The sequence below is a fragment of the Trachemys scripta genome, chromosome 2, assembly GCF_013100865.1.
Source record: "Trachemys scripta elegans isolate TJP31775 chromosome 2, CAS_Tse_1.0, whole genome shotgun sequence".
Taxonomy (NCBI): domain Eukaryota; kingdom Metazoa; phylum Chordata; order Testudines; family Emydidae; genus Trachemys; species Trachemys scripta.
Genome location: NC_048299.1, coordinates 274,126,487 through 274,140,593, shown reverse-complemented (window position 1 = coordinate 274,140,593; position 14,107 = coordinate 274,126,487). Strand labels below are relative to the sequence as shown.

The 14,107-nt window shown below is 47.2% G+C and overlaps 1 protein-coding gene across 1 annotated transcript in view; it reads left to right on the top strand.

Annotated features, from left to right (window-relative positions):
* Positions 1–734: 734 nt before the first annotated feature.
* The window catches only part of GPR20 (G protein-coupled receptor 20), a 33,203-nt gene continuing 19,830 nt past the window's right edge, over positions 735–14,107 (top strand). Inside the window, exon 1 of the mRNA XM_034759468.1 lies at positions 735–792. The gene's annotated coding sequence lies outside the window, so the exon portion shown is untranslated. The remainder of the gene's footprint in view (positions 793–14,107) is intronic.

Below are 14,107 nucleotides of genomic sequence, written 5' to 3'. Positions count from 1 at the left end.
ATACATACACATCCTGTACACACAGTGTATGTGCATACCATATTGCAAAACATGCACACATACACAGTAATACTGCACAAACATATACACTACACGGCCAGATATTCTGGGGTAGTATCTGCTGCTCCCATTGACTTTAAAAAGATCGGCTAGGTGCTGAGCCCTTTTGAAAATCCGGCCACTTATTTAGGTACTTAAATATAGACTTAGGATCCTAACTGTAGCATCCATTTTAAAAAAAATTGGCCTACCCGTGCATGCCCATATATCCTGTACACACACAAGACCTGATTTTTCTACTGCTAGGCACAGGCACTTACAGCAGTGGGGGTAAAACATGACCAAATCGGAATGGGCGCATTTTACCCTCGTAGTGGTGTAGATAAGGAGCGACTCCTTTGTGTGGTGGAACACCAGTGTAGAACTGGGGTGAGAGCAGAATCATCGTCCATAAAAGTCTGCACTGCTCTATATGCAGTGTTCATCTATGTTCAATACACACACTTGCCCACACACCATCCCACAGCTGCCTGGCTCCCTCCTAAAGACAGTTATAAAACTATTCCACTTACTCCTCTTTCTCTCCCCCCACCCCCTAAAATGGCCTGTTACCAAAATGAGCCGGGGATGCTAGAAAAAGGCGCTGACGTCAATGTAAAAGTAAACCAAAGAGGTCTGGTTCCTGTATTACTCTGCAGGGCTCGGCGCTGGGGAGTAACTGCACTGTCATTCGATTCAAGGATCTGGGAGCAGACTTCAAGACCCGCAGCTGATCTTTCTCATTCAAACTGTGTAAGTACTGTGCTCTCCTCTGCGCTGACCTCCCTGAGCAGACAGTCGGGCTGATGTTCCCTCAGGGAGTTTTATCAATTGCAGTTTAGAAATGAAGCGTGTTAGGTCGTGGCGGTTGGTTTATACACGTGTTGGAGGGCACTTAATTCATTTGAAAATCCTTACCAACAAGTCTAGTGTGTCCTGAGCTGGTTTGTTCAATGTACGGGAGAGGCAGCAGAACACAAGTAGAAATGGTCCTTAAATTACAGTAAGTCTCAGTCATTGATGGTTTTCTAGACATCGGAGTCATTCTGGAGTTTAACAGTCAAGTATCTGGTTCAAAAATGCGAATGTCATTCTTCAGTTTAGCAAGGGAAAAATCCAGTGTTTTCTATGTTGTTCAATTATATCAGAACTGATTTGTATATAGAAATAAACACGTTATTTATATCTGTCTGCTATATGTGCGTGTGTGTCGATACTTACACACACACAAGCACAGGTGTATGTACAAGCATACTGTGGATAGATGTCTGTTAGCATTTGGTGTAATATGTATAGCTTTACTTGATAGAAGATACCTGTAGATCGTACATGTGTGTATGTATAAATCCAGAACTAGGAGTAATGAGTTTAAATTAAGATAATGAAAACTGAGTCTGAAATCTATCAGGATGAACTTCCTAATGATGGAAGCAGTTAGGATGTGGGAAAGTCTCCCCAGGATAGAAGCCCCATCGCCTGAGACATTCAGAAGCGGACTGGTGAAAGCACTGGGAAATGTGCTATCGGGACCAATCCTGAGCTAGTTGTGGGATGGGTTGAATGGCCTCATAGGTCTCTGCAATGTCTATGATTTAGCTTTTCTGTATCATTACACACCCATTGTGTGCACAGTATAGTTAGTGGGTGTGTGTATTTAATTGAAAACTGTGTTATCTTTTGGCTCACGTCACACAATGGTGTTAGCAATGCAAGGCACCTTTTCTTTAAACGTTTCTTAAAGGCAGACTCCCATTTCTTTCCTTAACTAAAATCTGGTATCTTCCTGGAGCTAGAGATGCATTCTTAAAGCAACAAAACCTACTGTATCAGAAAGTGAAGACAGGATGGCAGTATGTCTATGAAATGTTGTATCCCTAATTACAAACTAAAGGCAGAATCCCAGCTGAAAACCCAGGTGCAAACACCCCTGGTTTCTGGATTTAGATCTAAACTTTGTGCCTTGGGCTCATCACTAATAAACACATAGCTGTGCAGGACGAGACGGCAGCCATGCGCCAATCACGTCTGCAACCGGTCATGTGAAAAATCTGTCCCCTCCGACACTACCCTCTGAGCAATGGTGCTGACATGGGGGCGTCACACTGGGCATAAGTGAGGGGAAGAGCTGGCCATAGACTGGTAAACTTTTTAAATGAGAATGTTTTAAACTTCTTCTGACAGAAAATAAACCCCTCAGCAATCCAGGAGAAAAACAGCAGAGACAAATTCCCCCCAAGTCCCACGGCAATGCCTCAGCACAGCATAAATCCCTCAAGTGAGTCAATCCCACTGACTCCACCAACTTTTGCTTCGGTCCATTTCTGCCACTTGAACTCCTCCATCTCAGTTGGAAAGCCAGGTGTAACACCTACAGACCCCAGTCGTCGCTGGGGGAATCGAACCTGGGATCTCTGGAGCTTGAAGTGCATGAGCCTCTACTACACGCGCTCAAAGCAATATGGCTGTTAGTTAAGGTTGTAGAGCAGACGCATTAATCTCTCACTAAGTGGTCTCGATGCCACTAGATGGGACAGAACACCACACCCAGGAGGTGTGTGGGTTACACAAGCACTCGCTTTGTATAAAATAACTCCTCCGTAAGCTCTTCGGACACATACTGAGCCATTGTCTACCTTGCACTCAGCAGAGTGTAATGGAGCCAAAAGCCCCCAGAAAGCCTCCAGTCACTGAGGGGGCAGGAGAAGGCAGAGGGATGAGACCCTCCGCAGCATGCCCTCCTTGTGTCAAGGCTGATTTCCAAGCAAAACTCCACCTGGGAGTTGCAGTGGGTCAGACCAACAATAATCCCCCCGATGTGATTGCAACACCCCAGACACATAAACAAGGGACAGGACGACAGCGCCGCTCCCCGCAGCACGCACTTCAGCACCGCTGTTCTCTCAAATCCCATTGCAGCCAATGGAGGGTGTGGGGACAGGTCTGGTACGCTGATCAGCACAGCGGCTACATTCGACCTGAAGCTACATTTAACAGTCAGCAGCCGTATCCCCTGTCCAGAGGGAGGAACAAGCATCGTGGCCCGAGTCTGCAGAAGTGAATAGTGATTCTAAGTCCCTCTGTGTTTAGGTGCCCAACTGAAAGGGACCTGATGTTCAGATGGTGGATGCTTGGCACTTCCTGAAAATCTCAGAGGTGACTCATGTAGTGCACCCAAAATCCCTAGGCACTTTTGAAAATTTAGACCAGCGATTCTGCATTGTCTTAGCTCTCTTACAAAACTCAAAAGGACATGTTGTTTATACATTGTTTACTCCATGGAGTATTATAAGGCATTGTTGTAAATGCCCAGGGGTTTAAAACTTTACTACGCAATTCTCCATGTGGGTGAACATCCTGCGACATTTCAACAGACCTTTCTTACAAATGTCCATAGCTTCTCCAAAGGCCCCTGTGCAAATATTTTAAAAACTCCTCCCTCCCTCTTCTTCCTCCATAGACTTTAGTTTTCCTTGTGAGTTTTAGCTGCAGCTCTTTATCATTTCTAGCAGGGCCACTATGAATCAGCCAATGGTTTAGGGACTCCAGGCCACACAGCAAATCCTATTGATTCTCCTTGTAGGTAGGGGAGGGACTTCTGATCTAGTTGGTCATAGAGAATGGAAGCAGAAGCTGGATGAGATCTGACAAGGTCCAGAAATGGAAGAGATTGGGTTGAGGTCAAGGCCAAAGACAGACGTGGGAGAGGTGAGGCCAGAAGGGGAGAAGCCAAAAGAAGAGGAATCATAGGCCAGAAGGAGCTAGGTTTAGCTAGGCACTGACATCAACTGGGAATGATGTCACCAGACGGGGTGGTGCCACTTAGATACATGATATCTGTTCCATCTCCTATCTGTGCATCAATCCTGAGGAGACGTTTACTGTGGTCAGTATACACGAGGATACTGCCAAGAGCCATTCTTTTTTATTCGCTGTTTGTTTATTTAGATCTATAAAAGCCTCACTATCTGCCCTTCCATCAGTTAGAAATACGTGACACGAAGGGCTGCTCCTCCCACGTTGACAGATATCTGTTTACCAGCAAACATAATGGGGGTAATAAAATAAAGCCAGAGGATAAACCTCTGCCCGCCTTGTCCCCAAAAGACCGGCGACAAGGTGGGCTTGGCAGCATGTCCCAAAGGTTAAAATACCTGGGCTTTGGCAGTGTGTCCCAAAGCCAAATCCCACACATAGAGCATGCCCGACAGGGAGCTCCCCAGCCGTTTGCGCACTGATGTTGCTAGCCTCTGCGATGGATGTGCTGAGAGGGACAGAGAAAGGGAGTTTAAGTGATACACTGAGTGAATGATCAACAAATGCTTTCGTTTGGTGCATGGTTTCAGATCTAAGTCACCATGAGGGAACGAAGCTTTGATCTGCCAGCTAATGTTGATGGGCATCGATCTTAAGTGTCAATGAATCATTCTAAGAACCGTGTGGAATGTTTGCTGAAAATCTCCAGTTTATCCAGCAGCAAAATGGCAATTTGCTGCTGGATAAAACCGGTCTTAAAGTACGAGCCTGTTTCTCCTGTGTCGTCATTAGTCAGCCCGGCCCTGAGCTGACCATGAGCTCTGTGTGAGTGGATCTCTGCCCACTGTGGGATTCCCTAGCCCAAGCATGGAGCAGCCGAGTGGGTGTTGGTGTGGCTCAGGGACCTGTTAATGGGGTACGAGGGCATTTATTCATTCACCTTTCATTCAGAAAGATCTCAAAGGGCATCCCAAAACTACACTCAAGGCACGACAGTGATGTACTAAAGGAGGTTACCTGCATACAGCAGGAGGCAAATTGTGGCCAAAGATACTAGAGCAAACAGTTTCTCATATGAAAAGTATGGCAGTTCTCAAATGGCCATGCACAGAAGACAGGATCTTGGTATTTAAAATGTTCTGTAAAAGAATCCCCCCACCCCACCCCACCCCACCCCACCTCCCAACACACACACACACACTTCAGTTTGGACTTTCATCTTTCTGGGATTCAGTCCTGCAGCTCTAGGAAACCTACAAACCTCAGCCCTGCTGCTCCGAGCACTATGGCTGTGCCATCCCCTATGTCAGGATTAAGAGACGCATTGGCCTGCTAAACCCAGGGTTGTGAGTTCAATCCTTGAGGGGGCCACTTGGGGATCTGGGGCAAAATCAGTACTTGGTCCTGCTAGTGAAGGCAGGGGGCTGGACTCGATGACCTTTCAAGGTCCCTTCCAGTTCTAGGAGATGGATATCTCCATTAATTTATTTATTTATTTATTTATTTGCCTCTAGATCACCTATTTGAATCCAGCTAAGGGGTCTGGCCAGAAGCAGACTGCTGGGGTGGGGAGAGCTGCTAGTATCACTGCCCAGGGCTGTACCTGTTCTGTTGATACACAGAGAGAACGTCAGTCTCCCGGAGACTTCAGTCTGGCACCTTCCCTGGTCATTCATACTGCATGAACCTGCCACGGAATGAGTATCTGAGATCAATCCAGGCTAGTGAGCTGTATTACACAGGCTCCAGGGCTCAATCATGCCTGTAAATCAAGTGTAGTGAGAGGGACGCGGTAGCTCAGCAAATGTGCTTTGAAAAATGAAACACCCTGTTTTGCAGATGTCAGACTCAAGGATCTGGGCTCCTTTTACCAACTATAAAGACAAAGGTCTGGTCGCTGCATACATGTGACAGATACAGCACAGGGGTTCGTGCTGGCTGTAGAAAGCGCGTTAGCGGCAGAGGACGCTGTCGCTGGTTTGGTTTATAATACAGCACTACTTGGCATCGGCCAAGTGTTTCCACGTTCAGATGAAAAGTGGTATTATCTGCATTTTACAGATGGGGAAACTGAGGCCCAGAGAGGCAAAATGACTTGCCCAAGGTCACGCAGTGAGTCAATGGTAGAGCTGCAAAGGGTAGACCTGCTTATGCTGCAATACATCTGTTAGTCTTAAAGGTGCCACAGGACCCTCTGTTGCTTTTTACAGATCCAGACTAACACGGCTACCCCTCTGATGGTAGAGCTGAAAACAAGAACCCATTCCAACTGACTCCTCCGCTCCTGTCCCTGAGCCACCAAACCCACTGCCTTCCGATCAATCAGTTACTACCTTAACACGCAGCTGGGCTGGGGAGGCGGGGGGAGGGGCAGATCATTTTAAAAGCATTGATTTATTAAAGGCACTTGAGACAGTTTAGTCACTAATCCTTGACCAAGAGCGCTTAACCGTAGATGATAATTTACAATAGAGGGACTGATATATACTTGTCTACGATGAGATGGCAAATTTTAAAACATTGTCGCCTGTCGTTTATTTGTCCTGGAAAAGGAAAGGAGACAAGAGGAAGCACAATCTATTTTAACAATCCTTGGGTGAGCTGAAAGATTTTTATAAAGGAGCAACCAAATTTGTGCAAATGAGAAACTTGTCAGCCTGAGGGCATCAACCTAAGTTGCATTATAGTAAAAGGAGTGAATTGCAGCTGCAAAACTGCATAGGTCAAAGGGGAGCAATACATGCTGGGACCTGTCGTTTCTGCAGGCTGTACCTCTGTCATACAGATTAAGGTGGACACACTCAACTTTGTAGCACAAAATATTTGGGCCCCAGGCCAGACACAACTTGATAAACCGAAAAGATTGATTTCTTTCTCTTTCCTGCTTATGTCTCAGATTTTACTGCTGTCGAAGGCAACATGTCACCATAAAGAGAACGTGCCCAACAGCAGAAACCATGCCAAAGGATAATTCAGTGCTACTTCCTTTCAGTTTCAGACAGAAATGTAAACCCAATTCATGATTAAGTCATATCGAGTTTGGACACCTCAAATATATGCATGTATATGTGTATGATGGTTACGTGTGTGTGTGTGTGTACAGACAGAAAACAGGCATGTTAAAACCGCTGTATATTCAAACCAAGTGCACAGTGCAAACTGGACCCCATTATGTCCATTTGGCCAACTAGGTTTTGTAACACATTTGTTGGTCTACTGGTTCCTGGGACCACCAACCTCCAGTTAAAGCCAACAGCCACCAATAGAATCCAACAGAGGGAGGCCAGCTGATTATTCTAATGAAGTGGACTAGTATTTCCATTAGGGAGATCTGTGTTCGAGGCTTAGTTGGACAAGAAATCTTCCAAGAAGATGAATTATGGACGACCTTATGATTTAGTTCTGGCCCTCCCCAAATATTGCCGTTAGTTGCCTGCTCTGCAGTGAGTTCAAGGCCTCCTTGGTAATCTGCAGTCAAGAGTTACTCTCTGCTGCTACATCCCTGGGGAGGTGGAGGGGGGAATTCCCTTGGACTTTTGGTTAACCAGAGCTACCTCTGTGATAGCAGAATGCAGCAGGGTCACTCCATCCAGCCAATCCCTAGGAAACAGGAAAGATAAAGCTGGAATAATTAATAATCATTAATAATGTGTTATTCTAGTGAGAAAGCTTTCTGAAGAAGTAACAATTGAAGGTGCAATTGATTTCAGATGGCTGGGAAATTCATGGGGCAGTCACATTTAAGACATACAAGGTACTGTCATCTTACAAATAAAAACCACCAATCTTATTATCAGGGCCCATAGAATTCTGCAGCACTGTTTTTTTAGAGTTTAAGAAACTCTGTATATTTTGAATTTTTAACAGTTTTTTTTTAAATTCCATTTTCTAATGGAGCCCCCTTAAATCAGATCTCCTAATTCCCCCCCCCCCCGCAAAAAAAATCCCTTTTAAATATCAGTGTTTCTGTACCTCTGGTGTTTATAAGGGTTTTTTTGAGCCGGGGGAAACTGAGGCACCAGCCCTGCAGTGAGCTAGGTGCAGAGATCCACTCACCCAGAGCTCACTGCAGGATCGGGGCCTGGCTGACTGAAGAACCAAGTTACTATAAAGTCAAACTATCCTGGAGAACTGGCAGTGCAAAGGAAACAAACCAGGCAATTAATGGAGAGGGAAAAAAGCAATTCTTTTACCAGCTTCTTTCATATACTGCGATTTTACAAACCCCTTGTGGAGGCAGCAGCCGCAGAATTTGCAGAGAGAAGTATGATTTTTGAAGATGACGGAGCCTTGTATTTTATGGCCTTGGCTTATGTACTTTACAGGCTTTCACCCTAGTATTTATTATTATCCATTCCAATCATGCCTAAAGGCTCCAACTGAGAGCAGAACCCATTGTCCGGTACCCATCCCCAGGGAGAGACAGTCCCTGCCCTGGAGACCTGACAGTCTAAATTGACAAGACAAAGGGGTTGCTGGAAAAGGAAGCATTAGCATCCGTGTTGTACAGATGAGGCACTGAGGCGCTATGTGAATGACACAAGGCCTCAAAGGCATTTTGGGGTAAAGCCAGCAACTGAAGCCCCCTCTTCTGAATGTTAAGTCGGTGCTTTAACCGTAAGGTCCTGGTTTCACTGGGGCTACTCACATTCGTAAGTGCTTTGCTGACTCAGGCACTAAGGCGGTTCTCCTGCAACTGACTGTAGAGTCACACACACAAGTTGCAGGATCAGGGCCTAGGGATGTATCTGATTACCTCACGGGTATTTGTGAAGTTATATTGACAACACCCTTCGAGACAGGGCATGTCCACCGTGTGACCCGGCTCTAAGGCAGGTGCAATCAAATTCTGCATGGGTAATCTGAAAGTGCGGTCGCTCTTTTTTTCTCGTTTTTCTTTCTGTCCATCAAAACACAGAGAGAGGTGAATGCATCCTGCTGAAATCTAAGCCATGCTCAAAGCTACTGGAGCCAGTCCAGCACTGCTAGTTTAATGCTGCCTACCACGTTTAAACAGAGATGGGCTCAGTCCAAACCTCCCTGTTTTTATTGGGCTGTGTCTGAAATCGAAACCCTGATCCTGACCAGATTCTGGAGTTCAAGCCCAGCTGTGCATTTATACCACAGCCCCATCCTTTGAACATCTTTGAGGCAGGCAGGACACTTGTCCCCGGAACAAGGGCAGGAGTTCAGGGCTGGCCCTTCTGTGACTGGTACAGGTCCCCAGTGACGAAGGAGGTCACTTCAGCTCAGTTGCACCCTTCTCTCCTGTGGGTGCCCAGGGGATGTTTGGGAGGGGAACAGAGCAAATGGGTTTAGGAAGGCTGGGCTTCCCGTCACAGGTCTCAGCTGAATCCCAGGCTGTTTTACCGGTTACATTAAGGTATTTTCTTGCTGTTCGCTGGAGGGAAGGGCCTTGCCACTTGAGACAGTGTTTTCCCGCGGAGTCATTTCAGCAGTCTCCAGTGTCTTCAATTCATCTGCCACAATTCACCAGGTTTCCCCACTCTCGCCATAAAGCCGCCCTCCTCTCTCCCCGCAGACCCTGTGCACGCACAGCTCCTGCCACTGCACCTTCACACTGACTCCAGTTGAGCGAATTACCCCACCGGGCGCTGACCTGCCAAGGAGCTGGGACCTGGGCAGGAGCAGCTTTAAGGGGGCTCAGTGCTGAATTCACACGTGATCGCCTCCCCCCCCCCCACATCCTCCTGCTCAAAATGCAAATGTCCCCCTGCGTCTCCCTGACAAACAAGCCCAGCAGGAAATCCTTTGCTGGGAATTAAAGAAAGATCCACGTGACACTGCAAAACTGGACGTAGCATTCTTGGCAGTTAGCTTCTTAAGCTTAAAAAAAGAAACAGCTGCTAGTGAGAGCAATGGCGCAGTGATATAACATGGAGCGGTGCCAGAGGAGGGACCTGAGTTCAGACCTGGACCATCAGGGCAGTTCAGAGGCAATGTGGTCCCATCGGAGCAGGAGAGACACTCTCACTGAGATGGGTTGGACACAGCTCACAAAGAGAGGTCAATCGGGAATGTATTAGACTAAAGGACAGTCCCCTACGGAGCAGTATCCTAATTGTCTGCATCACTTAAAGCTGGCATGGACAGACTGTACTGTAGGGAAGAACCCTGAATTGATCCCCTACGTATGGATTAAAAGCACTTTTAGCTCTGTTCCATCTTCAGCTTCCGTGATTCTTCAGCCAGAAGGGTGGGTTGTCCTTGGGAGGGAATTAAGATCAGGAAGGTGACTTCAACAAAAAGCACCTTTCATTCTATGGGGGTAACAAGCAATTGTCGTCTACTGGTCCATTCAAGCCCCGGGGAACCAGAGCTCTTAGAACGTGAGGAAATACTAGAGCCCGTCTGTGGAGGCAAGGGTGCTGCTTTCACAGGAGAAGGAAGGAAAGAAAGAACAGATGTTGCTCGCAGTTTAGGTTCCTTCATCCAGAGAATCCACCATCCCCAGGAGATGAGAGAGGAAGGAAACCCAACTCATCCACAGCTAGAATCTTGTGCTGCTTAAAACAGCTAGGCTGGTGGTGAGCTGAGCCCTGCTTCTTGGGCAAAACAAGCTCATTTTACTGTTACCTCATCCCCCATCTCCCCCACAACCCCGTATGTCTGTTCCACCCACCAGTTCTGTCTTGTTATAAACCCAGGTGGTAAGCTCACTGGGACAGGGTCTGCCTTTTCCCTCTATTTTTGTAGCACACCTAGCACAATGGAACCATGATCTTTGATTGGAGGCCCTTAGTCACCACTGCAATAGAAATAACAATGGTTGATGATGATGATGCTTCAGAGCAGGAGACAGGAAGGAATATTTCCTCAGTGTGCAGCATGGCCTGGCACAGTTGGCCTGCTGGGTTCTTGTATAGGAGAAGGAGGAGGGTGTTTCCTCCTTCTGAATTCTCAGGTATCAGGCACCTACTGGAGGCAAGATGCTCACTGGTCTGATCTGGGATGGCCAACCCAAAGAGGCAAACACCATCACTGGCAACGAACCTGAAGCAAATATTTAAGACCCAGATCCAGAATCTGAACACCCCACCCCAAAATCTGAGAATGTTTGGCTCTAACGTGTTGGTTCAGCCCATGGTAGAGCTAGGGGACAAATGTAAAATCTGTGTCTCATTTTAGAATCGGAATTTCTCCCCACCCCAAGGGCTGGTGGGGCTGGCTCCAGGGTTTAGTTCTGAGCCATCTCCAAGCAGAGGTAAGCACCAGCCTGGCACAGGGGTGTGTGATGTAGCCAAAGAGCTACTCCCAGTGGAGGCCACCTCAGCACAGCAACCTCTGGCCTGGCAGGATGCACCGTCATAGTTCACCTTGTAGAAGAACATGCAGAGGACGGGAGAGGCGGAGGTGTAACGAAGAGTAGAGTTTGATTGAGCAAGGCTTGCTGCTGTCTGAGCCACCAGCCCCGATGGGTTATGTCAGTTCTGACAGCCGGCCACCAGCTGCCGTACAAGTCATTGTACTTCCTGTGGCATGTTAGGTTTAGGGCTGTCATTCAAAATCGAGCGTGGGAGGTTGAGAAGCGGAGCTTGATTTCCTGTCATGCAATGGCAGCGGTGGATTGAAACTAAGTTGGGCTCAACAATACTTCAGGGGACCCAAAACATCAGGCCCCATGCAGACTCTTCCTTCCAGCCTCCCTGCACCTATAAACCTTGATTTGCCCCTTGATGGACTCCACTGGCCATTAAAACCCCGTGGCATTCAAGAGCTGTCTGCCTGAGCGATGAATTTTTGCGCTTTCACTAAGCTGCGCGCATTGTGAGCTAACATCCTCCCTGCCGTCACTCCCCCGGAGCCAGCCAGGGACAGGAGGGGTAAATCTGGCCCTTCTTCACTCTTGCATCAGACTCCCCCTCAGACAACTGGGCCTAGTTCCCAAGGAGCATGAGCCTCCAAACGAGGGGGTGGGAGAACCAGCCTGAATAAAACGAGAACCCTTCAGAATCCTCACCCAGAACGTGAACAGGGCCCCTGTCAGAGCTGGGAGGAGGAGACAGGTTTGCTGACTCCCAGCTCCCTCCGATAACCATTACAGCAAAATAACAGCCAGCAGCTCTCTCGGAGCTGGGCATCCTGCGCTCCATGATCAGTTTGACTCACGTCCCTCTCCCTTTGCTGCAGGTAGATGAGTTAGGCTAGGGGTGTTGAGCAGAGGGCACATTCTATAGGAAATCAGGCTGCCACCTGATGGAATCTCGCCCCCTTCTCCACTACACTCCGTCCCTCGGATTAGAACTGAAGCCAATGTTTTGCTCGGTGCCCTTTTGAAAATGTTCCCACACTCCTGTCCAAGGCTCGCTCTCCAATCACAGAGCCCTTCTCCGCTGCTACTGCTGCTGCTGGAGTGTGGGGAAATAAATACATTTCCCTCGTCAACACTGATGTAAACACGATGGGGCCAAAACACTTGAAAAACATTTCCATTATCGCTGCAGGTTCCTCCTTCATGTTTCACAAGGAAGGAAGTTCTTGTAAGTTGTGGGCAATGGAAGAAAATGACCCTGTTTTTTCCCCCTATTGTTTGATGAAGTTGAACACAGAACAATACTTTGCAGTTTACCTCCCTTTGCAAAGTGCTTTGAGATCTACAGATGAAAACAGCATTATCCCCATGTTACGGACAGGGACGGTCAGGGTGGAGCAACATTACGTGACTTGTCCACAGTCTTCCAGCAAATCAGTGTCAGGGTTCACAACAGAAACTATTGCCAATCCTCCAGATTCTCGGTCTTGTACCAAACTCACTGCATGGCACTACCAGCCCGGCTGCCCAAGAAAATCAAGGGCATGGTCTTTAAGGATTTGTGATTGAGGAACTGCTATATATTGGGGAGGGGGGAAGGAGTCTCATTTGTTTCTGAACCAGTTTGCACATAACGAATAGAGAAGTTGCTACTAGACATACCAGTATTGTTCCCACTGTTTGATTTCAACCAATTATTCTTCCCAGAAAAACCCCACTGATCATTTCAGTTTAAACCACAAGGCTGATTCTACTACTGCCTGAGAGCCCGTTACCGGAGCCAAGGCTCCTCTGGCTATGGGCTCCCTCCCCTGCCCGACAGAAAGAGGAACACCTTCTTTGACCCTAAAAAAACCCCATGAAATCCAGATCTAACTGTGTCAAAATCCAGGAAATGGTCAGATTCAGGATTTTGGGACCTGTGATCCAGATCCAGACTCCTGCAAAGTTCATGGGGATTTGATCTAGGGATTGGGTCAGGGGCCATCTCTGACTACAATACAATCTTTCATTATGTGACCACGCAGTGCTGGACACTGGTATGTTCTATGCTACTAATAGAATATAATGTTAAAGAAGTTCATTCATTTTATACTGTGTCTCCAGTGAGAGTGTGTAATTAAGATAATGACACTTCTCATCTGATGTCTCATAGCACTTGGATAAGCAGTATTATCCCTATTTTACAGATGGGTAAACTGAGGCACAACACAGATAAGTGACTCTAGACTCCAGGTCTCCTGCTTCTCAGTCCAGTGCCCTATCCTGAATACCCCACTGTCTCTAATATGTTGTTTTAGGTTTAACTAGTACCTTTTCCCACCTAAAACATTCAAACACGCTATACAGTACTTAACATCATCGCATATCTATCTGAGCAAGCATGAGAAATTCCAGCCCACAAGTTTGGTATTTTTTTGTTTGTTTTTGCTTTTTGAGAAAATTATAAATGACTGAACATAGGGATACAATGGCCCTGCTGCTGCCCTTGAGTTGTGCCCATGCTTCCTGGTAGTCAATGAAAGATGTGCCTGTGCCAGCATTTGGCTCAGAAACCAGATAGGCCATCTCCACCTTAACTGCAGCATCTGGCTAGGCCTACATACATCCATGGGAAACCTGCCTCTCCACACATCATGCTCGGCACAGTCTCACAGACCACTTGAAATGTTCCAGCTGTTGCCACTGTGAATACAGCTCTAAATTCAGCAACGAGGGAGAGTATGTGACAGCAGGGAAAGCTCCGTTTACCCCATGTGCTAGGGCTGGGAGTACAGCGGCTGTGTGGCATGCAAAGTCAGCAGCGGGACAAAGCAGGGAACCACCCAGCCAATGAGCAGGTGCACAGAACACCGATCTCAATAGAATACCAATATCAAGAGAACACCCTGGGAGAAAATCTCCTCCTTGTCCCTGACCAGGACTTTGGAAAGAATCCCTCCTAGCAGGTTTAACTTGAGATTTACTCTCTAGGGCAAGAGCATGTCTGGAACGTCTCCGTTACGTTCCCATCACAGCCTGCATAGAGGAGAATGAAGTATT